The sequence below is a fragment of the Acyrthosiphon pisum genome, chromosome A3, assembly GCF_005508785.2.
Source record: "Acyrthosiphon pisum isolate AL4f chromosome A3, pea_aphid_22Mar2018_4r6ur, whole genome shotgun sequence".
Classification (NCBI taxonomy): Eukaryota; Metazoa; Arthropoda; class Insecta; order Hemiptera; family Aphididae; genus Acyrthosiphon; species Acyrthosiphon pisum.
This window is the reverse complement of record NC_042496.1, coordinates 32246601-32260166: the sequence shown is the minus strand read 5'-3', so window position 1 is coordinate 32260166 and position 13566 is coordinate 32246601. Positions and strand designations below refer to the sequence as shown.

The 13566-nt window shown below is 32.0% G+C and overlaps 1 protein-coding gene across 2 annotated transcripts in view; it reads right to left on the bottom strand.

The window, feature by feature from the left end:
- The window catches only part of LOC100573428 (peroxidasin homolog), a 459362-nt gene extending 453225 nt beyond the window's left edge, over window positions 1-6137 (bottom strand). Inside the window, exon 1 of one of the 2 annotated variants that reach the window (XM_029491313.1) lies at window positions 5598-6137. The gene's annotated coding sequence lies outside the window, so the exon portion shown is untranslated. The remainder of the gene's footprint in view (window positions 1-5597) is intronic. The other variant, XM_029491314.1, reaches the window with a different exon arrangement.
- Between the last annotated feature and the right edge of the window lie 7429 nt (window positions 6138-13566).

Here is a 13566-nt window from a genome sequence, read left to right as displayed (position 1 = left end):
TGATGAAGTCTTTTCTGGAATCCAACCAATATGATATGCTGTGTTCATTTGGAGGGTGATAAAAGGGTGACCCCCAGACTGTGTCATGGGTAAGAATTGGTGTTATGTATATTTGATTAATGTAAGATGAACAGGGATGTTAGATATCTATGTTTATTTTATCGTCATCGTTTGGTGTGAAATCACTTGGCAATAACCAACTCAATTGGAATAAAAAATCTCAGTCTCCCAAACGGTATTATTTTAGTAAAGAACAGTAAATAATATTTAAATACAATCTGCATAAGTTTTTCTTTTTTTACGTTTGTTCAACTAATATAAGACGTATGAAAGAAACTGAGAACTATGAGCCGACGTATTTTTATAAATTTTGTCAAAATTCGAACTTTAGATGTTGATAAAAAAAAAAACGTGCATATAAGTTTTTAATATTTTTCATCTGCTATAATTGTAACAATATATCAACAGCCTTGTATTAATTTTTCACGCTTTATGACCTGATAAATAACATTTAGTTGATATTTATAGACAAAAATAATAAATTGAATTTTAAAATTGTCCGTAAGCAGCTCAAAACGAGTCAAAATATTTTCGAAATTGTATGGTGTATAGAACATTTTTTTAGGAAAATTGATTTTCCTATGAGAATATATACTGTTCAAGAATATCTAAGAATTTTTACTGTCCAAAAAAGTGATAGCAGATACAAAAAAAATTTTTAAATTAAAAAAAAAAACACATCATTGTAAAATCAATACATTCATTGCAACGCTCAAAATCTAAAATACTTTTTTTAATCTTAATATTATAAAATATGGTAGCCACAATTAATAAGCATTTAGAAACATAATGTGTAGTTGTGTGTATTATAGGGATATAATAAAAAAATGAATAGGTTCAGAGGTGATAAGATAAATATTACGTCTGCCTACATTTTCCCATTTACAACAGAATAATATTAATATTAGGTACCTATACGGCTATACCTGTTAGGAAATTTATTTTCCATCCTTCCCCATAAAAAAAAATTGAAATTCTTAGAACACCACTATTATGAATGATGTTTGAATAATTAAAAATTAAATTTGAAATAGCCAAAATCAATAACGTTTTTATTTTAATATATTCCCAGCAAGGATTTATTATTCGTTCAAAGCATTATTTAGTTTTTTTTTCGCTTTTTATACAATATCATTGGTCATTATTATCATTCATTTAATTTTGTATATTATGTTTGCTTTGTGCGTGGTTCCAAAACATTTTTGGTGTCTGCTGACAAAATTTGTTTAATTTTCTGATAAGCTCTGTGCAAAATTAGTTTTAAGCGATTTTTCACATCGATTAACTAAAAGCCTATGCACAATTATCGTGTTTTTGCCTCGTAATAATAATTTTAAATTGGTTTTATTCAATACCCGCAGTCAAGTCGTCAAAAAAAGTCTGTAAAATATCAATCAATGTTGAAAAAAATTGCAAAAAATGTAAATGCTATGATTACAAATTAAATAATTTTATACTATCCAATATGCACCGTTATTCTTCATTATCTGGTTAATTAAACCGGGCTTGGTTATTCCTGGTAGTTACACTACGAGTAAAATAATATGTTATTTGTCATCGATCAATTCTCACACCACTGATGTTGGGAAAAAAACTGACATGCAGTGCACTCAGTTGACTCGGTTGCTAAATTGTTTCGTAATGATATCGCCAAGTTGACAGACCGAATAGTTATAGTTACCGTTCACGTCACAATATTATAATCGTTTTGATTTTTATAAAAATATTATAATCGAACACAAACCATTCGGTTTAATGTTGGCTTATTGCGGTAGGTACCTAATTATTTGAGTGTGATCATCAAATCCAGGAAATGTCGTCATCGTTTTAATCAGATGAGATTTTACGCCGAGACAATGGAGACAAGTTGAAATCGCCATATTGTAACAAATCCAATAGAGCTACAACGGTTATGATGGTCATGTTTTAATAATACTTAATAATAGTAATAATTCAGTTTCTGTTTTGGATTACCATAAATTTAACACTGGCATAGTAGACTGGATGATTATGCGAGTGCCGCAGTGGTGAAACGCAAACTAAAAAAAAAAAGGCGAACACGAAGCCTGAGAATCCACAACTTTAACATTTGAATGTGGGAAATGACTACGATTAACAATGAATAGTGTTCACCACAACGATTTAAATAAATTATACTGTTATTACGCGCGGAGGGAATAAAAAATGACTCGGAAAATTTGAAACATATCACATACCTAGATGGCTCCGTCGTTCAACACAATTATTTTTCGTAATAAATATTTTGTGTTGTTAAACATTTTTTTATCACGTTTTGACGAGAAAACAATTTCTAGCGAATCGCGATCGCAGTCATTTTACAAAAAATGAATAACACTAACAAAAGATGGTAAAAAAAAAATAATAAATAATAATAATAACAAAATAAATGAAAATGTGTTATCCGTTTTACTTTTAGAGAAACGCTAAAAAAAATCAAAGCCGGACGGGATAGGTACACTACGGACTTCAAAAACAATTATGAGCGAAATTCTATTAAGCCCGAGCTTACGGACATTTTCCTTCATCACGCGTCTCGAATGTTTACGGTAGTTTTTCTTTGTGTTTATATATATATTGAATCTATTTAAACAATCGAGTAAAAAACACCACTTTCGACGTACCACAAACACACTCGTTGATTGTACACCTTCGACACGAAAAAAATGTTTGTGTGTAGAACAATTAACACAATATAGATAATATATGATCCGTGTTGAAAATATTTCACATAATATTTTGATAGTACCTACACAGTTTGAACAAACCGGTCTTTTTTTTTTTTTTTAAATTAAAACCAGGGCTTGAAACCGTAAATGTTTTTTTCCGATTTCGATTTTGGTTCCGGATATTGGTATTTATTTTTTCCGATTTCATTTTTAGTTTCGATTTGTTTTTGGTTTTTAACGGTTTTAACCGGTATTTAAAATCGGTATCAAATATAGGTTTGAACTTTCAAGCCCGGGTTAAAACATGTCTGCGGTTTTTCGTGTCTCACATTGTGTCACGTTCGGTAATTATTTTTCTACAGTCGATCGAGTAAACTATGACAGATAGTCACGTTTTGCTCTATGGCGCGGACGATTTGGAATTATCATTTAATCACCGTCGTCGGGACATTCATAAAACGGCACCGTGAAAAGGGAGTTATGTGCGCGAGATATAAATAAAACGCGTAATCCATTAATAATTATAAATTTTAATTAAACTCGCGTGTATTTGATCAATTTGTTTAGCATAAACAATACTACGAATGCTGCCGTTTTGATTTTGTTTCGTTTTTTTTTTTTTTTTTTTTTTTCGTAAATTACGGAAAAGTTACGGGCAATACATATTAATTAATTAATTTACGCGCGAAATCATTATAGTATCGAAAGTTCGATTAACTCGATTATTTTTACGAGTTACGATTATATCATTTGTATTATTATTTAATATTTATAGCGAACGTTACTACTTTTGTTGCGAAACGGTTCGGAAAAAATTGCGCTGACGTGCAGATTTGTTCGCGCAACAATTTATAATACGGCCCCGTTCACTATATTATAAACATTTTAAACATAATATTATTATTATACTACCTAATAACAATTACGCACGCGCCGACGTTTTTGTCGAAACCGAATCGCGTTGTTTTAATGAAATAATGGTTTCAGAAACAATAAAATAATCGTTGATGAATGGCGTCCTCGGCGTTTTGAGCCGGTCGGTCATATCATATATACAACAAACGCGTAATTCATAACTGTGCACATTGTTCTCGCTCGCAGCAGCTAATAAAATCGAACGTTTGCGCTGTTATACGAGTTGTCGTCGTGTAATTGTTACAGCTGTATAATTATATAGTACAATCGGAGCCCAACAAAGAGTTAAAGGAACAACAAACGGAGGTGAGCGGCGCTTAACATGGTCGCTATAAATCACCCTCCATATACGGCCGCATACAGGTGAATGGGAAAACCCGTGACCATGGGTAGGTACGCTTTACAGCGCACCCAGTACACATGCACATAACGTTTAAAAAACATGAAAATAACTAATAAATCACAATATCATATTCTATGACTTGTGTTTTGCGGGACTGTTGGACATTTACATTATTTTATGAAATTCTTTAATCCACACATATTATTATTGTTTAATTTCAAAACTTTATTAATCACAATATTTTATTACTAAAATTAATTTCGTTGTTGAAATTTCCATTCTACTCAAAATATACTGGGTAACGCTCCGAAATAACGATGAAAAAAAAATAATTTAGTTGTTTTATTCACTATTAGGTGCCCCCCATAACTCGAATGACAATATTATAATATATTATTGTGTTCTCAAAATGGTTACATTTTTATTCAATGGTATAATATTATTATATTAATATTATGCAAGATATTTTAGAAATGTACTTTTAAATACCATGATTTTATCTTTTTTAGTATATATTATAATGATCCATGTATACAATTAAATATAATAATAATAAGCTGATAAGTAATTTTTGTGATTAAGTGAGTTATTTTATAATATTAGTAGGTATATAAAATCAAATTTCCATCTTTAAAAAAAGATTACGGGCTTCACGAAACATAATATAGATAGTTTTAATGTTCAACAATTTATAGATGATTAATAGTTATAATAAATATTAGTCTCTCACCGAAACTAACGACGACATTTTGTTTGGTCGAAGCGTAACGAGTTCCACATCTTGTTATTTTTAATACATATTTACTAAGAAGTTGGGGGGGGGGGGGCATGATAACCGGGTCCCACGTCTATGGACGTCTATAGCGTGTTTCCCTTGCCGTCGTCGTTGGCACTGTACAAAATATGTATTTTTTACGATTATTATAATAACAACACGGGACTTATCGTTAAAACAATTTTTTCTGTAAGTAGAACGCACCATAGCTGGTTGAATTAAACTAACTTATTTTTTTATTAGTTTCACGAGAACGGTATACGCCTCACGGAGCGATTTGAAACTTATGTGATCAAAATCGACGTAGATTTGGCAAGCACCATAAGGTACATCGTTCACGTCACGAATTCTTTCCGATCGTCCCGTGTATATAACACTATCGACGACAGCACAAAAGAATACCATGCCGTTTCACGATTAAATCCAACAGATAGCCCGACGACACTATTTCGTCGGCACTTTAAATTTTTATAGGTAAGTTGTAAGCGTATATATAGCGATCGAGCACATTGTTTCTAGTCGTTCGCTTCGACGACCCATGTCGAAACTATCGACGAAAAAAAAAATAAAGACAACAAAACGATTTCAAAAGATATTTTATAGATATCTGTTTTATCACCAGCCGCTTTTCAATACGAGAAGTCGTAAGATAAATAATAATTATTGTAATAGCACTGTGAGCGGGACGTATCATCGAAGATTGAAAACGGGATAAGCGTGCGACGGTCGTACGACGTGCATCGAAGATAACAATATAATATGGAACTCGTTGATAATAATATTTTATTGTTATTTATTGCGCATATCGGATACTTACTGGAAGGTGTACAGACAAACAGACGACTTGGGGTGCACTCGTCGTGTCGACACTACGAGATCGGCGGCGGCGGTGGGAGTGGTGTGCGTGATTAGCGGCACGGTGGGAGGGCGACCGGATGGACGAATAAGTGTGGCACGCCGACGAGAGGAGGATCGAAATCACTAAATATATTAATAGGTCCGACGCGGAGATTTCAACGCGGACCTGCACTGTTTTCTTGTTTTTTTTTTTCGTATAGCTCTCGACACGGACCCTGCACACTACAGCGGATGCGTATTTCCGGTGTCCGCTTTTCCGAAGCGGAGAGTCGGCGACGGCGAAGACTCCCGGGCGCAGATCGAGCGAGGCGGGGGACCCCGGCGGGGGGGGATGAGCGATCCGGACGACCACCGGTTGCGGACGCGGAGAAACGGACGAAGACCAATGAGATGGCGAGACAATAATATCATCCGATCGAGAGATCGACTTGGGGTGAATATATGATAGGAGCGCGTGGCGGCGACGGGCACGACCGAGCTGCGTACGGTCCCGATGAAACTGATGTACCGCTGCCGGCGGAGCGGTAGTCGTCGGCGTCGGCGTCGGCGTCGGGCGACGGCAGAGCGACGCGACGGGCTTAACGAAATCTGCACGCGGTTTCGCCTGTCGCCGCCGCGGATTTTCGGCCGGCCTATAGACGATGATAATATTGTTGTGTAAGGGCGGGACTGGGCCGGGACGACGACCTACCCCACTGCGAATTAAGCGACCGTAAGTGTATATAGTATATATTATACCGGCAGTGTTCGGATTATCTAGATAAAGATAGAGATAATGCAACCCAAATGTATCTATAGATGGATACAAAAGATAACTCAACTCGTATTTATCTAGATAAAAATAAAGATGCAATTATTTTTTAAATGTCTTTAAATTCAGGTATGTTTTAGTTGGGCGCTAAGGACATATTAATAATAATAATCATGTAAATAAAAAAAATTACATTATTTATAAACCATAAACTTTGTTTGAGAATCTATATAAATATTTAAAAATGCACTTGTACGATTTCGCGATTTTTATCAATAAAAAATGTGTCTAGATGAATTTATTTAGATTAGTAAAAAAAATTATCTATGATGAACGTTTCGATACCTCGTAACGATTTGTCTAGATAAGATAAAAGATGAACAAATAATTATCTAGATATTCATCTATAGACACATTTATCTAGATAAGTCCGAACACTGTATATACGCGTCGCGTGGACGAGCTATAATATTAGAGTATATTATCATCGTGTTGTGTATATTGCGATCGCCCGATTTTTCCCGAAGAAATTTCCAGAAATTGATAGATCCGCGGGATCGACGCACCATAACCGCGGTCGGACACCGGCTCTGTAGGCCAATATTTCGCATGTGCAATACTCATACTGCTGCAGCTGTAGCGGCTCGAACGTGACTTATTACCGTGCTGGTGAAAATAATACTCTTATACCGCTACCATTAACGCGGTAGGCGTTGATTACGGTTTGTCATTATACTATGATATTGTGAAGACCAAAGGTATGATATTGTGAAGACCAAAGGTATGATCAACGTGATGGAAATGTTGATCGGATTAGGACATTTTGACATTTTTCAGTTTTACAATAATATACAATAACTGTATACTGTCTGATCGACCAATAAAATTAACAATGACGCAATATCTTTTCGGATCAACCCACTAGATATTTTCTATCATCTATTTCTGATATACTGAGGTCAGATAATATTATATTTCAACTTACCCGTGGCGAGAATTGATATTTTGATATGTCCGTAGATGGGTCCCATGAAATGTGGTGGTCGGTAACATCGTCACAAATGCGATTTCACATTAATAATTGTATGGATTAAAAATAAAGAAAATAACTGAAAATCGAGATACAAGTAATTTTAGGATATTTTAAATGCTATAAAATATAAATAATTGGTAAAATAGATAGATAGGTATATGTTTAAATGAGAACTATGTATTTATTTTTATTTCCTTCCCTAATCACTTGACTTGGTGTAGGTACTACTAAAGTACTACTGTTGATTTACTAAAGAGCTGATTTACTTTTACAATAAAATCTCCAAAACTCCAAAGTATAAAATTCTTATTTTAAAATATATTTATGTTACTTTTCATAGGTTTTGGGGTTATGACAAGCGAGTGTGACTTCAGAAATTCGTTTACTCCTTGTAAGATTATCCCCAGTCGACGGCTACGACACGTATTGTATTTTTCGTGCTACTGCGTCTTACGCAAGATAAGAATACGAAGTTGAGCTCTACAGATTTCGTGATTAAATACAATTTTCAAATTTCACGGAAATCGAGAAAAACTGTCAGAAATCTTAAGCTCGCGGTTGATTTGTTTTGCGAAATATTTTCGATATATGAGAGGAGGGAGACGAGAGCGTCAATCACTCCACACTGATCCGGCCGATCGATACACTAAAACGAATTCGTATTTCGTATGAGTGCAGACATAATAGTGTAACATAATGTTATATTTAATGCAGACCTCGTATTACGACGGTCGTTAAAAACGAGGACAAAACCATAGTCGTGTTGAACATTTAATTGCGTTAAAAACTTTTTCGCGATAATTTTCTAGCTGGACACAATTTTTAACCCCGCCCGCCGTGAACGCGTATTATATTACTGTGGAAATAATTAATATCCAAACCACAGCGTAAGACTAATGTTTTTTTTTTTCGCACTATCAAAACTATTACTGCGAGTTTGAATATAAATCGTTAACTGCGGCGTAAAACTCATTAAGTATGACGTGGAGAAATTTCTACTACAGTAACTGTTTTATTCGTGGGACGAAAACTGTAGAAAATCAGTAAAGCATTAATATGTACTGCAGTTATTTAATTACACCGATTGTCACGCGGATAGTTGGAAGATTAAAATAAAGATGTTTAAAACTCCGTAAAAATCAGATATTATGTATTTATGTTCAATGAGAACATAATATTATTTAAATATCATTTTCGTGAACAAATTAAACAAAAATAAAAAAAAAAAAGGTGGGCAAGTGATGGCACATATGTGTACTTATTTATGTTTAGTTTGTGTGTTATGTGCAAATTACGATTCAGTGTTAAAATAATAACCATAGATACTTCACAATTTCATTAAATTCAAAAAAAAAAATAAACGTTCAAAATAATTCTACTTGTTTTGAGCTGTTTAAGGACATTTTCAGTCTCCAAATGTTTAGTTTTTTTTTTATAAATATCACTAAAATTTTATTCGTTGGATGAAAAAGTTCGAAAATTTAATACAAGGCTCCTAATATTATATAGTTATACAATGATAGTTAAAAATATTGAAAATTCATAGTCACTATTTTAGATTCTGAGCGATAAATGTATTGATTTTACAATGATGTGTGTTTTTTTTTGTGTCTGTGTACACGATAATTAGTCGAAATAATGCTTCGATTTTCAACTTCAATATCTTGTACGATGGGAATGTGAATATTGTTGGTGCATTGAGGAGGTCAAAATTTAAAATTCACAGTCATTTTCAAAAGAGCCGTGAAAAACAAAAGAAAAATTAAGGAAAAACAGGAATTTTTACACAAAATCAAATTTGGTTTTTGTTGTAACTTTAAAAAAAAATGACCGTAGATACATGCAATTTTCATTGGTTGTTAAAATTTCCATTTTCTATACATGATAAAATTTTCAAAATATTTTGATTTGTTTTGGGTCATTTTCAGTTTTCAATTTTATTAGTTTTTTTTTCCTATGAATGTCAATAAAACATTATTTGTTGAGTAAAAAATTACTTGAAAATTGAATACAAGGCTCCTATTATATTGTTACAATGACATTTGAAAAATATTAAAAGTCCTTGGTCACAGTATTATTTTATTAGTACTTAAAGTTCAAAAATTGACAAAATATGGAAAAATCGCGAAAATTAGCAAATTATTTTGAGTTAAGAATTCGTAAAAATTTTTCTTTTTAAATCTAAGATTTTAAAATGTAATACAAAATTCCTTATAAGATTATTTAAAGTTCGAATTTTGACAAAATTTATCAAATTTAAAACTTTTATTAAGTATATTATACCAGTTTGTAAGAATAAATTCAAAATAATGATATTAAAAAGTATGTTTTAGTATAAATAGTATGTGTTGGATACATTTTAATTACCCCCCCCCCCCTTTAATAAATGTCTAGATCCGTCCCTGAGACTAATATCTATAAATAATATCATATAAGCCCCGTATAATTGTATAAATAGCTTCTAAATAAAAAGGTGAACAACGAAAACATCATAATATTTTCAAATCGGTACTTATTAGTCATCAGTATCGTACACGCAAGAGAGGGGGCTTTTTTTAAAAAGTTTAAATGTTTTTATGTAACATAATATAAATTATAATTAATATAATATGTAGGTATATTTAGTCCCTCTTCCTGACAATTTCTGTGTACTGTAAGTCATTAAGATATCATTTTCAGATAATATTATGAATTATGATTATACATATTTATTTTTTCACAGTTACTACTGTTTGTATTACATTTTTTATAACAGTTATCAGAATCGTTTTTATTATACAATGATATTATATCATTGAATTCAAATTTAATACCATCCGTTATACAGTGACCCACTTGTAACATACTGTACAGCAGAGTGACATCCACTTTCCCGCCTTTTTTTATATAAGCATTTAAAGTTCAAATATTGACAAAGTACGTGAAAATCACGAATATGTGCATATTATTTCGAGATGGAAATACATAAAAAATTTTTTTTTGAAATTTAACATTTGAAAATTTAATATTAGTAATATATGCTGACAGACCGTTTTTGCTAGTGATTCGTATAAAATGATTTTATATAATTGAACTTAAATTTAACCGATCCATTACAATTTACAACAGTGACCCACGCGTAAACTTATGTAAGTACCGAGAGCAGTATACATTCACCCATTTTTTTTGTTGTTTTTATCGATTATTTTAACAAGTACTGAGCATTTTCATTTTAACCCCTCAAAAGTACTTTTAGTAACTGGATCTAAATCGTAACCAGAAATCTGCATCGAAGTTGATAATCACAGCATTTTGTCTACAACTAGAAAAAGTGTTTCCAGACACAAAAATAGACACACAATATTATTGAGAATTAATAAATTTATCACTACGCTCAGAATCTAAAAATGTATACATCGACAATGGTTGTCTAATCAATTTATAGTATTGTAACAGTTATAAAATGTAAGTACTGATCTCTTATCCACAATTTTCGATCACATCGACGCATCATCATTTTTATTTGCTTGAATGATTTTTTCACGTTTAAGTTATTTAATCTAAATCCATAGTGATAAGTGAAACTTTAAAAAACTCAAAATAGGGGCTAATCTGTAGATAAATAAATAGATACCAAATATTAACTGTCTATGTTTCAACAACTTGCGGTCCCAATAAAAATGATTTTATTAATATATTATATAGTCTACATACCAAGCTGGATTTTAATATACATTTTGTAATTTAATTTGTATTATACGATCAACGGACTGCGTATAATAATAATATTTTCACCAAGGTTTAACTTGGAATTTACAGATATTTTATCTACCTAAAATACACACTTGCTTATATTATTATTATGTAGAAACGATTAATTCTAAATAATGTCTATAACAGCCATCTATAAGCGTTTGGAATTCTTTTGTAATCTATTCCTACAAGGAATACCTTTGAATAATATTATTTATGGGTGCCATGTTACGAGTCTAACCTTGACGCGCCGTCCTTATGGCTCACAATCCTCGAGATATGGGTCGCACATTTTGTTGCACATTACGATGCTAGAAAATAATACATGCAAGTACGAGTACGTACTTACAAGAAACGTTCCACTGAAACTTGGTTACAGTATTATATTATCTATGATAAATACACGATCGTGGACGATTACCATAAGTGGTGTGCCCAAGAACTAAATGCACAATGACCATCGAGACCGCGTTAGGTTCTACGAATGACCAACATTGTGAAGATAAACATACTGATGTTACCGACTTCCGAGAATCCCGGTTACAAAACTGGTCACTTATTACTGAATGTATTTCGTTGGTGACACATCTAAAATAAAAAGAATAGTCACAGTCCGTTATTTATAGAACTAAAGATTCTCAAAGATTTTTAGTCGGATGGTTTTTGAGTCATTGTTCGAGATTACTTGAAGTATTGATGCAGTGTGATGATGTTATAAAGCGGACTAGTCTTGATGCATAACTATATTTTGATCATCTATCACAGCAATTTAGAGTCAAGTGCTGCGTACATCTATTACCATATGCTTCATAATAAATACTAATGGTAAATTAACTGGGTACGTATAGATGGCGGATTTAGAATTTTTTTTAGGGGGGGGGGCATTGTATTTTCGAAAATTTTACGACACAAATATCTAAAAATGGCCATTTTATTAATCTAGATGCTGAGACGTCCATGAAGTTGTCCCACTGACTTCGCACAATCCATTAAAAATCTATTCTAATATTTTGCGAGAAATTAACTAGAATTTGCAAGTCTATTCCCAGAATTTGCTAGTCCACCATAGCTCAGATAAGAGCTTTCAAAGTTCTAAAGTTAGCCTATCTACCTTACTCAAAACTGTGAAAAATGGTATCAAATTTAGATTCTTTAGCAAATATTTTTATCCTATTTAAATTTCTTATCAGTTATGGATTTTTTATGAAATATAGACTTTATCAAAATTAAATTCTTTATAAAATTTTTTTATCAATTCTGAATGAAAATCTATAGTATGAAAAATCCATAAAAATTCTTTTAAATCTATATTTAATAAAAAATCTCTGATGAAAAAGAGGTAAACTATGTAGAGTCCTATTATATGAGGTTACATACGGCTCACTTTAATGGATGTTGAATGGACTTTTGCTAGGCCGTGAAGCTTAGTTACAAATTACTTCGACACAGGGGCGTATTCAGCTCTTCTTCCAGGAGGGGGGGGCGAAATTTGAACTCAAATCATAGGTTCTTATAAAAAAATTTGTGCATAAACGACAGTGTACAGATTATTAATAAATTGGCGGATCAAAATTGTTCAATCGTTTCGCTTGCTTAAACTTCAATAATTGATTTCTACCCACTTTCATAACCCATAACATTAATTATTGTAAACAACATCAACAGTATACCAAATAAAATAACTTTACATAGGACATAGGTACATATAAATATAAAAGCATATTATAATAACCACATAATATAATAATAGTTTTATTAAATATATATTAATAAAATAATATTAAATAAAAAAATCCAATTTCCTTTTTGTCTTTGAAAATCGTTCAATAACTTTTGATGTGTCAATATCAATATTTCTATGAATATTCATCAAAGCCAAACCTGTCAGCCTTTTCTGGGACATTTGGCTTCTCAGCCATGTTTTTAACCTGGTGTAACATATTTCAGAAAGCATTAAGCAATAAGCAAACAGCCAAAAGCCAAAGGAGTTATGATTAATGCAAAGCAAAAAAGGAGGACAAATTTATAAAAATAATCACAGAATTAAATAAATAAATCAATTAAATATCTAAATCAGACTATCTGAGTAAAGTAATACTAAATATCGGAAATTTAATAAATATGATAGCTTTTTTAACCAGTTAAGTTTTGTCATAAATAATAACTAGTAGCAAAAAAAAATCTAAACTGATTTTGCTCATACTATTTGTACATTATATTTTGTGCTCTTTAGAGTGCTATTATTATATATATCTGTGATTACAGCCACGATATCTCTAATCTTTTGACTCTTATCAGTTTTATCTACAGCCATAATTGTAGCACATTCCACATACCACAGATATATAGAACATCCATCAACCACGGTTGTCCTTGTTCATCCACAATTGTAACAACAGTACGTTATATTCA